A 12,382-nucleotide genomic window follows, 5' to 3' on the forward strand; every position below is an offset into this window, starting at 1 on the left:
TCTTTGTTAATGTGCTTAACTTTAAATAAGTCTTTAAATAATAGCTGTTCAGTACAGTGCTTCCCTGAGCATTTCCCTGACTACAGGAACTGTGCGTGCGTGAGGGACACGGGCATTTGGTCCCAAGTTGCCTGCTTTCCGGGGACAAGTGCAGTGGTGATATAGGAAGAGCAAGGAAAGTAGCCTAAGGGAAAAACAGGTACAAAATGTGAAGATCATTCTGAGGAGAGATCACAGGGTTGCGTACAAGAATAGGCTTCATCCATCAGGGACATTAGGGATTGTCTTTGAAGGGGGACAGGCTGGTAGTGGAAAAGGAGAGAATGCAGGGTGGTTCAGGAAAGGACACAACCCAGCAGGAGTTGGCAGAGCAGCGTGGAAGCATCGAAGGACAGAGACCCCCAGACTGTTAGAATTAGGGCTGCGCTTCTCAAACTTTAGCGTGTATCAGCGTCGCCTCGGAGGCTTGTCCTAACAGATCACTCCCCCCCCCCCGCCCCCCGGTCTGGTTCTGTGGTGAAGGTCTGGGGAGGGGTCAGGGAATGAGAGTTGACCTTCCTGGCCCTGAGCCCCCCTTTGAGACCCACTGGACAAACAGGAGCCGAGCAGCAGGGGAACCCAGTGAATCAGGAGGCCACCTGGAAAAAATGTGAATCCTGGCTGAGAAGGGAGGACTTGACTAGACCATGCTGGTGGCCCCAGCACACATCTGAGCGTCTCATCAGAGAAGCACAGCACAGAGCCCCCACCCCACGCCCACCCAGTGGTCTGTGGAGCCCTGTTGCCTGGCTTCCTGCCCAGGCCCTGCTTACTGTGCTCATCCACACAGTAACGGTGAGAACAGTGCTTGCCTCGCAGGGTTGCTATGAGAGATTAATGCAGAAATACTTCATTAGAAGCCACACCCATAGTTAAGCCAGTGTGTTTGTGAAACAAAGACATGAAATCAAGATGTTTGTTGATCAAGATGTTAAGTGAAATGTGATGTCAAAAATGCACATTGTGAAGTCCATTCATCGACCAGCAGAGGATGGACAAACAGGAAGAGCAACAGGAGGAAAGATAATTCCTGGACTCCACTTGGGCTGCTGGGGGAGACACTGCGGCAGGTGCTAGCACCCGGATGTTGGGGTTCGGATGTCTGGATTCGGGCAGGAGTGCAGAAATCTGCTTGTGTGTTTGTTTCTTAAACAACCTTCCTTCCCTATCTGTGATTTAAGTATTCATTATAACCCTGAGAAACTCACCCAGGAAATTGGATGTTGGAGTTGGTAGTAGTTATGGGTTGAATAATGTCCTCCCAAAATGGTATGTTGAAGTACTAACCTCCAGTAACTCAGGATGTGATCTTACTTGTAAACAGGATTGGGATGTGGGGTGACCCTGGTTATTGGGTACCTGGCCCTGGGGTGATTAGGGCAGAGGAACAGTGGCCCTGAGTGTGAGAGCAGATGGAGGAGGTGGCGAGGGTGTGGGCTCTGGACCAGCTGGTTCACCCGTGAAAGGTGTTCTTACAGGGGAGTCATTTATTATCTCTAGCAATTGGCTAACCCTGGGAGGGGCCCTCCCTGCAGAGGCAGCAAGGCCCCGGATGTGCACACGTCAGAATACAGAGGGGAAAAAACAAAGCCAAGATGAAGATGCAGCGTCAAGGTATCAGTAATGTGGAAGAGGAGCAGAACAGGGTGGAGCAAGGAAGGGCTTTGCCGTGACCTTTTCTCAAGGGCAGGAACCCCACCCTGCTGGTGTCTCATCCCAGCACCCAGAAGAGCCCCTCAGCTATTTCTGGAAGGCAGGGTGGGGGAGAAAGGATTGCAAGCAGTTAGAGACTGGTGGCTTACACACAGAGTTTTATTTCTCATAGTTCTGGAGGCTAGAAGTCTGCGATCCCCGTGTTGGCGGGGTGGGCTCCTTCTGAAACCTCTCCTTGGCGTGTAGATGGCTGCCTTCTCCCTGTGTCTTCTTCCACACTTGCCTGTGTCCAAATTTCCTCTTCTTCTAAGGACAGCAGTCATATCAGATTAGGGCCCATCCTCATGACCTTATTTTAACTTAATTACCTGTGTAAAGACCCTAACTCACATTCTGAGTTACTAGGGGTTAGGACTTTAATGTGTGGATTTTTTTTTTTTTTTCAGAGAAAGAAAAAGGGAGAAGGAGAGAGATTTAGAAACCTCGATGAGAGAGAACATCGATTAGCCATCTCCTGCATGCCCCCACTGGGGATTGGGCCCACAACCTGGGCGTGTGTCCCGACCAGGAATCGAACCAGCGACCACTTGGTGCATGGGTCGGTGCTCAACCACTGAGCCACACCGGCTGGGCTCAACATGTGGATTTTGGGGGGACACAATTCAGCCATAACACTCTGTCTCTCAGAAAATAGAGATTATGAACTAAAGAGGCAGCCAGAACACAGATATGGTGTCCCTGCTTCCCTGTGACAAACGTCAGGCCAGCTCCCCCCTTCGCCCCTCCTGGGCCTGGCTCTGGCGGGGCTCCGCACCTGTGTCTGCCCAGCTGGAGGCCACTGGAAGCGCTCAGAGCCCTAGTTCGCTCACCACCTACTTTGTCAGGTGGCCAGGGCTGTTGAGTCTCAACTAAGAAAATGACTTTTTAAAGTGCATCCCAGTCTACAATGGACTATGTTGGTCATAGTAAGTGGGGAAGACTGTCACCAAAATCACTGCCCAACAAACCGAGTGTTGTGAAGCTAAGTTTACTGAGGAGAAAATACAGTGTGTGGAGGTTCGTGCAAGATGTGGCCTCCAGCTGGCTGCTGGGTGGAGGCTTAAAATAAGGAGCTTTTAAAGCCAGAGAGGAGAAGAGGGGAGGGCCAGGAGGGGAAGGCGGGGGGAAGGACATCAGAAGCAGGAGCAGCCTCGATTCCCATACGCAGCATGCACCCTGAGCAAGTACCTCGCTGAGCCTGCCCCACCGGGGGGCAGTCATCTCCCTAAGGCAGCTGCTGGGCACCAGACAGAGATGAACCTGGACAGCGCTCTGCTGCCCCAGCAATAAGCACAGAGGGATCTGTGACCTCACGAGGGAGCATGAGGAGCACCTGTGTTTCCAGGCACAAACAGGTGTGATCATCCTCCATTCCATCGCTTGGCCCAACCAGCTGAGGCTGGCAACAGCTTTTAAAAATCCCAAACTATATTCCAGATAAAGAGAGTATGAAATACTTAAAAATCAGATTAAAACTTTCAATTCCAAGAGTTAAATAGAATAAATATTTTTATCCTTATTAATCAATAACATAACAAAGAATTGCTTTAAGGAATAAATTCACATATATACAAAATTCTGGGACAAATGCTGTGGATTAAAAAATGAGGCCCTCTCTCTACAAGACAACAGAAGCCTGAGGTGGAGGAAGAGGTAAAAACTCCGCAGGCTCCTCATTTGGGAGCCATGCCTCTGCCCAGACACACCCTCACGCCAACATGCAGCAATGTGCATAAGGGCCCTGGCGACAGGTTAGTTGGTTCAAGGGTTGTCCTGATACACCAAGGTTGCAGGTTCGATTCCTGGTAAGATCATATACAAGAATCCACCAATGAATGCGTAAATAAGTGGGACAACAGATCGATGTTTCTCTCTCTCTCTCCCCCTCTAAAAAATCAGTCGATCAATAAAAATTAGCAAACAAAATGTGCATAAGGTTTAAAATCTGAATGTAAACCCCACAAAGAAACTCCCACATTATTACACCAAGTAATGAAAAACTAGACTCTCTCCTTTGAGAGAAAATTTATTTTAAAACTTTTTTTAAATGACAGAAAGAGACTTCTTTTTATTATTTTAATATACTGCCTCCTATCAAATGCAGGAGTCCAGTTTTTGGTGTTTTCAGGCACCTATGTTAACTTTTTAATGAACACTTTGGGTAGAATGGTAGTGTAATTGAGCCGAGATCTTAGGAAGAAAACTTAATTTCCACCGTTCTGCTCGCTTACGAGAGTTCTTGAGAGGGTTAGGTGGCCAGCACTGCCCCAAATACAGATTCGTCTCCTCCTGTCCTTCCTTGAACTAAACTGAATTAAAGTGTCCACGTCCTTTCCCTGAGTCTCAGCATACTAGTGAGAAGATGTGCTGACGGGTAGCATTCAGGCTCTGAATTAGAAATCACTTCGATGAAAAGCCTTCTTTCTCATTCATCAGCTCTTTTTGTTTAGATTCTCAACCAGGGACACCTTGCTTAGCTGCATAGTCTGAGCAATATCATTTCCCTTCTTGCCATGAGTTAGCCGTATACAATTTGCCCAGTTTTGTAAAATTTCATTATTAATCAAAACCTTTAAAAATATTAATGCTATTACTGGACCCAGTCAACTTCTACAAATCTTGAACATGTGTAATAATGTAAAAATGCTTAAATAACTTGTAGGCTCAAATGTACTCATTCCACCACTATTTATAATGCAAAAATATTGAAACTCTTTAAATAGCTCAGTTATTGCCACTATGTATTAAAGACCTGATATGTGTCCAGAATTATCCAATACACTAAAGATATTTATGGGCCAATGTTAGTCAGTTATAAAGGAAAGGTTAGCCCTGGCTGGTTTGGCTCAGCGGGTAGAGCGTCGGCCTGCGGTCCAGAGAGACCCAGGTTCGGTTCCTGCTAAGGGCGTGTACCGTGGTTGCAGTTTGTCCCCGGCCCTGGTTGGGTCATGCAGGAGGCAGCCACTAGATGTGTCCCTTTCACGTCAATGTTTCTCTCTCTCTCTCTCCCTCCCACTCTATCTGAACCAAAAATAGAAAAATGACCTCAGGTGAGGATAAAAAAATAAATAAATGAATAAAATAAATAAATAAAGGAAAGGTTAATTGAAGCAGGTAAAACATTTTAAATGATATATATGCAATAAAGTGGAAAATATCTATGATGTGTTCTTAAATAGAACTAATCAGAATATGAAATTTTTACAAAGAATGATTAGACCTATTTTTTACGTAAAAAATATGACATAAGTAAAAATGAAAAAAGAAAACACTTTAAGAGAACACATTCAGATCTTAACAAAAACTGAATTGGATTTTTTTTCTTTCTGTTTTCATCTATCTTTCAATTTTTATCATTGCATATTACTTTAATAATGGAAAAGAATGCTCACAGAATATGGGAGCTAAATTCTATCTGTAGACTGAACAAAATCAATGAAAAAATAAACAAGTTTAAAAACAAAAAGTCACCACATTGATAGGGCTATGTCAAAGTAATAGAGGGGCCAGCTGAAAGTCTTCCCAAAGGTCAAAACTGGAACAATTTGAGTAACAAAATAAGTAAAATAGTATTAGATCATAAACCAGAGAATGAAAACAAATATTCATGAATCCACACTGGTATAAATAGTTCAATAAATAAATAAATGGAGGAGAAGAGAAAAATTTCCCATGCAGAGGAACTCCAAATAATTTATGTACTTTGCCTTCACCCCACTCCTCAGATGTCCAGTGCACACGGGGACTTTCTTCCAATGAGTATACAATATGGAAAGAGGGGGAAGGTGACCTTGCGGTGGAGAAGCCTGACAAGAGCTACCTTAGCCAGGTGATCAAAGTCACATCAATCAACAATGATTTGTCATATTGATAGCGTGTACCTTTGATGACACAATGAAATGGCTCTTTACCCTTGTGGTCTTCTCCCCAAATCCACAACTCCAATCTACTCATTAGAAAAACAGAATGGAGGGGCATCTCCCATTATACCTGACCAGTAACCCTCACAACAATCAAGTTCATCCAAAACAAAGACAGTCTGAGATACTACCACAACCAAGAGCAACCTAAGGAGCCCTAAAGGCTAAATGTAAGCTGGTAAACTGGATGGGATCTTGGAACCAAAAAAGGACATTAGGTGAAAACTAAGGAACTATGAATAATAAAGTTTATTAACAATAAAATGGTAACCAAGTTCGTTCTTGGTACCATGAAGCCATAGTTTACATCCTGTCATTAACAACATCTCAGAGTTACGTTATTTAAGAAGTCCATGTTTTGTTTTGTTTTGTTTTTTCATTGTAAATCCTAATTCACAAAATTAAAACTCTACTAAAAGCAAAAAGTGAACAGAATATTTTTATCTAACTTCTGAAAAACAGAAAATAACAAACCAACCCTTGACATTAGGCTTAAAAAGACTCTTGGTAGTCAATTCTAGTCAAGCCTCTCAGGAAACAGCGCCATCTAGTGTTCCCTCACATAAATGAGCCAATGGTGGTTTCTGTTACTTCTCTTTTACCCTCTATCCTTTCACCTTTAAATTCTACTTCAAAGGTGGAAAAGAAATGAAACGGAGACATATCTCCCCCACCTCCAAGAAAGTACTCATAATCTCAGATGACTTGAGCAGTCAAGTGGAAATGACTTGATTTAATTTACAACTTTAGCCTAGAATCATTGTTTATAAAAATGCCTATTTTATGTTCAAAACTAATATGATGAAAGAGATTTTATCAGAAACACAAACTTACAAAAAAGTGTAATAATATAGTCACTTTTAAAAAGTTACAAAATAGGCCTCATAAAACAGCAGATCTCAGTTGCAAGTATCAGTTCCAGAAACTGCAAAGCTATATGTTAATAGTGTGTTATTTAACTTTACGCAACACTTACATAAAGTTCCCTTGCTTAATAAGTTTATGCTTATTTTTATATCATATTGTTATTCATAAACTTATACCTTTATTAAGAATAAACAGTGAAAGAGGAAAGTATGAGCTCAATTAAGATCTAAAATGACTCAAGTGAAAAAAAAAAGAAATGATTAGTCAGTCAATATATATTGTTTTTGAACCAGCATGACTTTTCAAAATATGTCATAAAAGAAAAGAAACACAGCTGAAATAACTGGCAGCTTCCAATTGCAAAGAACCAAAGTAGCAGTTTGCCTACAATATAAAGGGCAAAAGTTACTTTTCCCAAATTTCCTCTATAATTGGCATAGTGAGTAGGTGGGGGGAAACCCACTCCAGCCCAGGCTGGGTGGCTCAGTTGGTTGGAGCACTGTCCCATACACCAAAAGGTTACAGGTTCAATTCCCCTTCGGGGGGCGTACGGAGGGCAACCGATGTTTCTCTCTCTCCATTCCTCTTTCTCTAAAATCAATTAAAAACATATCCTTGAGTGAGGCTAAAAAACAAACAAAAACCTTCAGTTATTATTGTAGACCCCCCCCCCCCCCCTTATCTGTGGTTTTTCTTTCCTTGGTTCCGGTTATCCATGGTCAACTATAGTCTAAAAATATGTGAAAAATTCCAGAAATAAATAATTTACTAGTTTTACATTGCATGCAGTTCTGAGTGGCGTGATGAAATCCCTATCTTGCTCTGTCCACCCTTGGACATGAATCATCCCTTTGTCCAGCGTCTCCATGCTACACATGCCTGAGAACCACGTGGAAGCCAAGTTGGTGATCAGATTGACTATCCAGGTACAGTGGTGCTTGTGTCCAGTCGCCCTTATTTTACTTAGTGATGCTGGCAATTAGGCTTTGCCAAAGAGAGGCCACAAAGTGCTACCTTTACACAAAAAGGTGAAAGTTCTCAACTTAATAAAGAAAGAAAAAAGATCACATGCTGAGGTCGCTAAAATCTACAATAGGAATGAATTTTCTTTCTGTGAAACTGAAGGAGAAGAAATTGGCGCTACTGCTGCTGCCACAACGCAGACTGCAAAGGTACGTCAGGGGCGCGGGGCAAGAGCCAGTTAAGATGGGAAAGGCATTGAGCTTGTGGGTGGATGACAGAAACAACACTGTTCTGATTGATGGCAGCGTGCTGGGCCAGAACGCAGAGAGCCCGTATGGAGACTTCAGCAAGGTGTCCCCTGAAATGAATGACACGGATCCATTTGCTGCAAGTGAGGGATGTTTATATAGATTCAGGACTAGGTTTGGACTGAAAAACATAAAAACTGCTGGAAAGAGAGACAGAGAACATTCACAAAACTGTTTTATGTAAATTGTTATATTTGTTCTGTATTATTATTAGTTATTGTTGTTAATCTCTTACTATGCCTAATTTATAAATTAAACTTTATTGTAGGTATGCAAATATAGGGGAAAATATGGTATATAGAGAGTTCAGTACTATCCACAGTTTCAGGCATCTGGGAGTCTTAGAATGTATCCCCCTTACTGTAATTTGAATGCCCATTTGCCGTCTTCTGATAAAAAAAACAAGTTGATAGGCCCCTGAAGCAATTATTTCCATCACACCCTGGATTAAGAGGTGCAGCCCTGTGTTAAGAAGTCATCTGTCAGGTAAGATGAGTTTTAGTTTTAGTTTTTCAGATTTCACTGAGATTTAGTTGGTAGAGAACTTAAAGTCTGTGATAATTTATTCAGGTTATAATTTATCTTAGTGCCCACCCCCCACACCCACACAAACTTCTCTTAGGTTTGGAGTTTAAAAGTTTTTCTGAAGTCAAGCAACTTACTGTCCAACTTAAATGATGATCTGTGAGGTAGTATGTACCTGCTGACACTTTGCCCCATTTTATTAGTTGATGTCTTTGCCCCCAAAATATTAAAACTATGCAGCTACTAAAAGCAAAACACCCTTGACAGCAGAACACAGAAAATGTTCTGAAATGTGAATACACAGCAGAGAGTTGTAGAATATTTTTCCCTAAGGGCTTAGCCTAAGGGAACTATGTGGTAATACACCGCAGCGCAGGAATCTGGACATCGATTCTGACAGGTAAGCATGGGGATGACCGGGAAGTGTGGGCCCTTCTTTCCTGGAAGCATGTACCTCCCTCCCCCACTCAGTGCAACTCCAGCCCTGCGCTGCTCCCGCCTGAACTCGCGGCTGCCTGTACACTGTCCAGGAGTCCCGGGGCAGCCACGATTTGTCGTTCTTCCGGCCTCATCTTACCAATGTGACACTTACAAGATGAAAGGAACAAAGTGGTTTCCCTTGGTACAGAAAGAGAAAGCCAAATACTTTTCCTGGTAATAAAAATGAACAGAAAGTGAAGCTGCCTAAGGAAGTGATGGCCCTGAAGCTGAAAGGAAGAGTTTGGGATGGAGCCAACAGTCTGATTTGACAATGGCTCTCGTCTGCGGGGATCTGCGCAGAAACAAGAGGCCGTGATTCCCAGAGCTGAAGACAATGGGCGCAAGAAACAGGCGATCCCCTATAGAGCAGCTGAACAGAGACCGGGGAAGTCCCGGGGCAAGGGTCTTTCTCCTGCAAACGTATGCTGGTGTACAATTATTTTAAGTCCTTCTGGAACATTTTCCTCTCACATGACTTTATCAGAACGACCATCAGTTCAGTTGCATTACTCGCCTTCCCGAGCTGAAGCGGACTAAAGGACCAGCTAGAGCAAATGTTCAACAGAAACACAAACTGGCCTGTGTTACAAGAAGCACCTCATGACACCCCAGCCCCCAGAAGAAAAGTAGAGCCTGGGTTTAATGGGACCAAAGACAGGCAGACTTTTATTTTACGGCAATGCAGGTTTTATGATTCTGAAGATTTAACTTTTTCCTTCTCAAATTCTAGAACATTATAAAGAAAAGATTGGAACTACTGTTATCAGTCTAATAAAAGCTTGGGATAGGGTACATTTCTTTTTCAGTCTGTATCATAAATGCTCTGTACTATGATGGTTTTCAACAGATTGAAGAGTCTCCAACCATCTTAAGATCTCTTGGCATCAAGGAGGTTGGTTCTTTGAAGGATGGGAAACAAGTCTCCAGGGCATGCAGAGAGTCAGCCGTCCTGGGGGCAAGTGCAATGGGGAGAAGCTTCCTCCACCACCAACCCCTACAGAGACAGAAAATCCACAGCACTGGCAGGGACTTGAAGAGAAGAAGGGGGAATCTTAGTGGTGCTGGGAAGGAATAGCCTCTCGCTGTGCTAAGATGAGGAATGGTGAATCCTTGCGTGAGGAAGGCAGAACTCATCTCCTACACCACAGAGGAGTGCCAGCCACGAGACAGAGGGGTGTCCCATCAGGATGAGGATGAGGTGTGGGAGCAGGCCCAGGGATGTGCTGGGCAGGGGACTCACCTGCAGTGACCTGTGGGCTTTGTGGGACTCCCCGTGACCATCCATGGAGGGCAAAAGTGACAGTTGTTGCTGAATTTCATTAGCTAAACCTCATCTATAGGCTGAGGACACCGCCATCCACCTCACAAGGCTATATTCAGAAGTAAATGAGCTACTATGTGTGGAGATGTTTGTCACAATGTCCGACACAGAGCAGCCACTCAGAAAATAGTTTATTTTTTATCTCTCAGAAAACGACATGAAGGATACTTACAAGGAAGAAATGTTCGGTATCCAATAGGCACATTCCAGGTACTAGGTGGGGCTCCTGCTAAGTGAGAGATGATTTCACCCTCTCCCACCAGCCAAGGAAGAACCCTCAGGCCATGCCCCAGGGGATGCTTTCTCCTTGAACTCAGGCCAGCTCCCTGAACTCTCCTTTCTTCTTTGGTGAGGGTCTCGAAGATGCTTTCCTCCAGTGGCAGCCACCACTGGGTCTCTCCTTTGAGCTTTTTATTCTCCAAAACAGGATTCTCTTCGGCTCCCACTTTCTTGTTCTCTCCAAAGATTAATATAGGGTCCTTTCTACATGTCTTATTGTAGAGAAACAGACATTATGACATAAGACAGCACAAAGTCCTGGTCCTCTGGTGTTCAAATCTGAGTCAACAATAGAAGGGCTGTGGGATTCTGCTCTCTCCCCGCCTGCTCCCGAGAGTGAGGTTTCAACAGAGACACCTCCTCCTCACGCCCAACATCAAAGGGATGGTGGATTTAGTAGAATTTTCTTTGAGAAATGTCCATGGTTATAAGTTGATCTAAAAATAAATGAAAATTATAAACAACAGCACCTTTCTTTGTTCAGTAAATGAAGTAGGATTTCCATTTTAATGTGACTCCTCACCATGTTGGTGTTCGTTGTATAGCAACTTCAGGAATTGTTCACTGATTTTGCAAAATTTTATACATAAGTATAGTTATGTATACTATACTTATGTCTACTCAGACCTAAGTAGATTTAAAACAATATAATGACTTTTGGTGACATTTGGTAGGTGAGTTGAGGTCACAGAGTTTTATAATGGAATAAAGTCTGGAGTATACGTTGCTGCAGGTGTGAATACATTTCCCACCAACTACCCAGGCAGATTAATGACCAAGGAGCTATTTATTAAATTTTCAAGTAAAAACAAAATCTCCCTCAGAAATCTCTTCAAAGTTGCAGTTAAATTGTGCAATGATTTAAATTTGCTGTAATAAATTTTATACCAATCCGAGTCCCTGGGATTAATAAAAACATATAGATCTATTGTGTTGTAAGTAGTTCTGGGACCTCCTGAAGAACTGAAGGGACATTCTCAAAGACACAAACAGGGTGGGTGGAGAGGACAGAGGGTCCTGAGGGCTGGTCTTAATGCTACCACTTCCCCACAAGGGGCCAGGCAGTGCCAGGGTAGGGCGCCATGTTCTCTAGTCCCAGGAAAACGGCAAAGAGAAGGAAAGCCATAGCACCTGTGCTCATAAGGATGTGGGCAAATGGAATCGGGCGGGGGGGGGGGGCAGTGGTATAATTCTCCTTGGCTCTCAAGAAGGCCTAGGTTGGAGGAGAAGACAGCTGAACATGCTCCCAGATCTATTTCATTAGTACAATGTAGTGCTCCCTCCCTCCACAACATCCATGGAGCTTCAAGGGAGTGAGGAACAGTGTGGCCCGCCTGCTGTGGCTCAGCAGCTGAGCGTCGACCCCTGTGCCAAGAGGGCGCCGGTCAGAGTCCCAGTCAGGACACATGCTCAGGTTGTAGACTCGATCCCCAGTGGGGGGCTTGCCTGAGGCAGCCAGTCGATGTTCTCTCTCATCGATGTTTCTATCTCTCTCTCCCTCTCCCTCTCTCTAAAATCAATAAAGAAAAAAATTAAAAAACTATGAAAGAAAGAGTGAGAAAATAAGCAAAGCAATCGGCCTCACTCAGTGGGGCTCCTATGTCCAGGCGTCCTGACCATGATCTCCATGGAGGACAGCCCAGAGGGTGCAGGAGGAAAGGAACAGAGGAAGCTGGTTCAATTTGCACCCTTGATTCTCCGACCTGTTTTAAGTAAGGGTGTCTACACTGCTTGTTTGATGTTTATTTATTTATTTTTTTTTTTATCCTCACCTGAGGACATTTTCCCATTTTTTGTTCAGATAGAGTAGGAGGGAGAGAGAGAAACATCGATGTGAAAGGGACACATCGAGTGGCTGCCTCCCGCACGACCAACCAGGGCCAGGGACAAACCGCAACTGAGGTACGTGCCCTTAGCAGGAACCGAACCCGGGTCTCTCTGGTCCTCAGGCGACGCTCTAACCACTGAGCCAAACCGGCCAGGGCTAT

Source organism: Molossus molossus, unplaced genomic scaffold (genome assembly GCF_014108415.1).
Source record: "Molossus molossus isolate mMolMol1 unplaced genomic scaffold, mMolMol1.p scaffold_m16_p_16, whole genome shotgun sequence".
Taxonomy (NCBI): domain Eukaryota; kingdom Metazoa; phylum Chordata; class Mammalia; order Chiroptera; family Molossidae; genus Molossus; species Molossus molossus.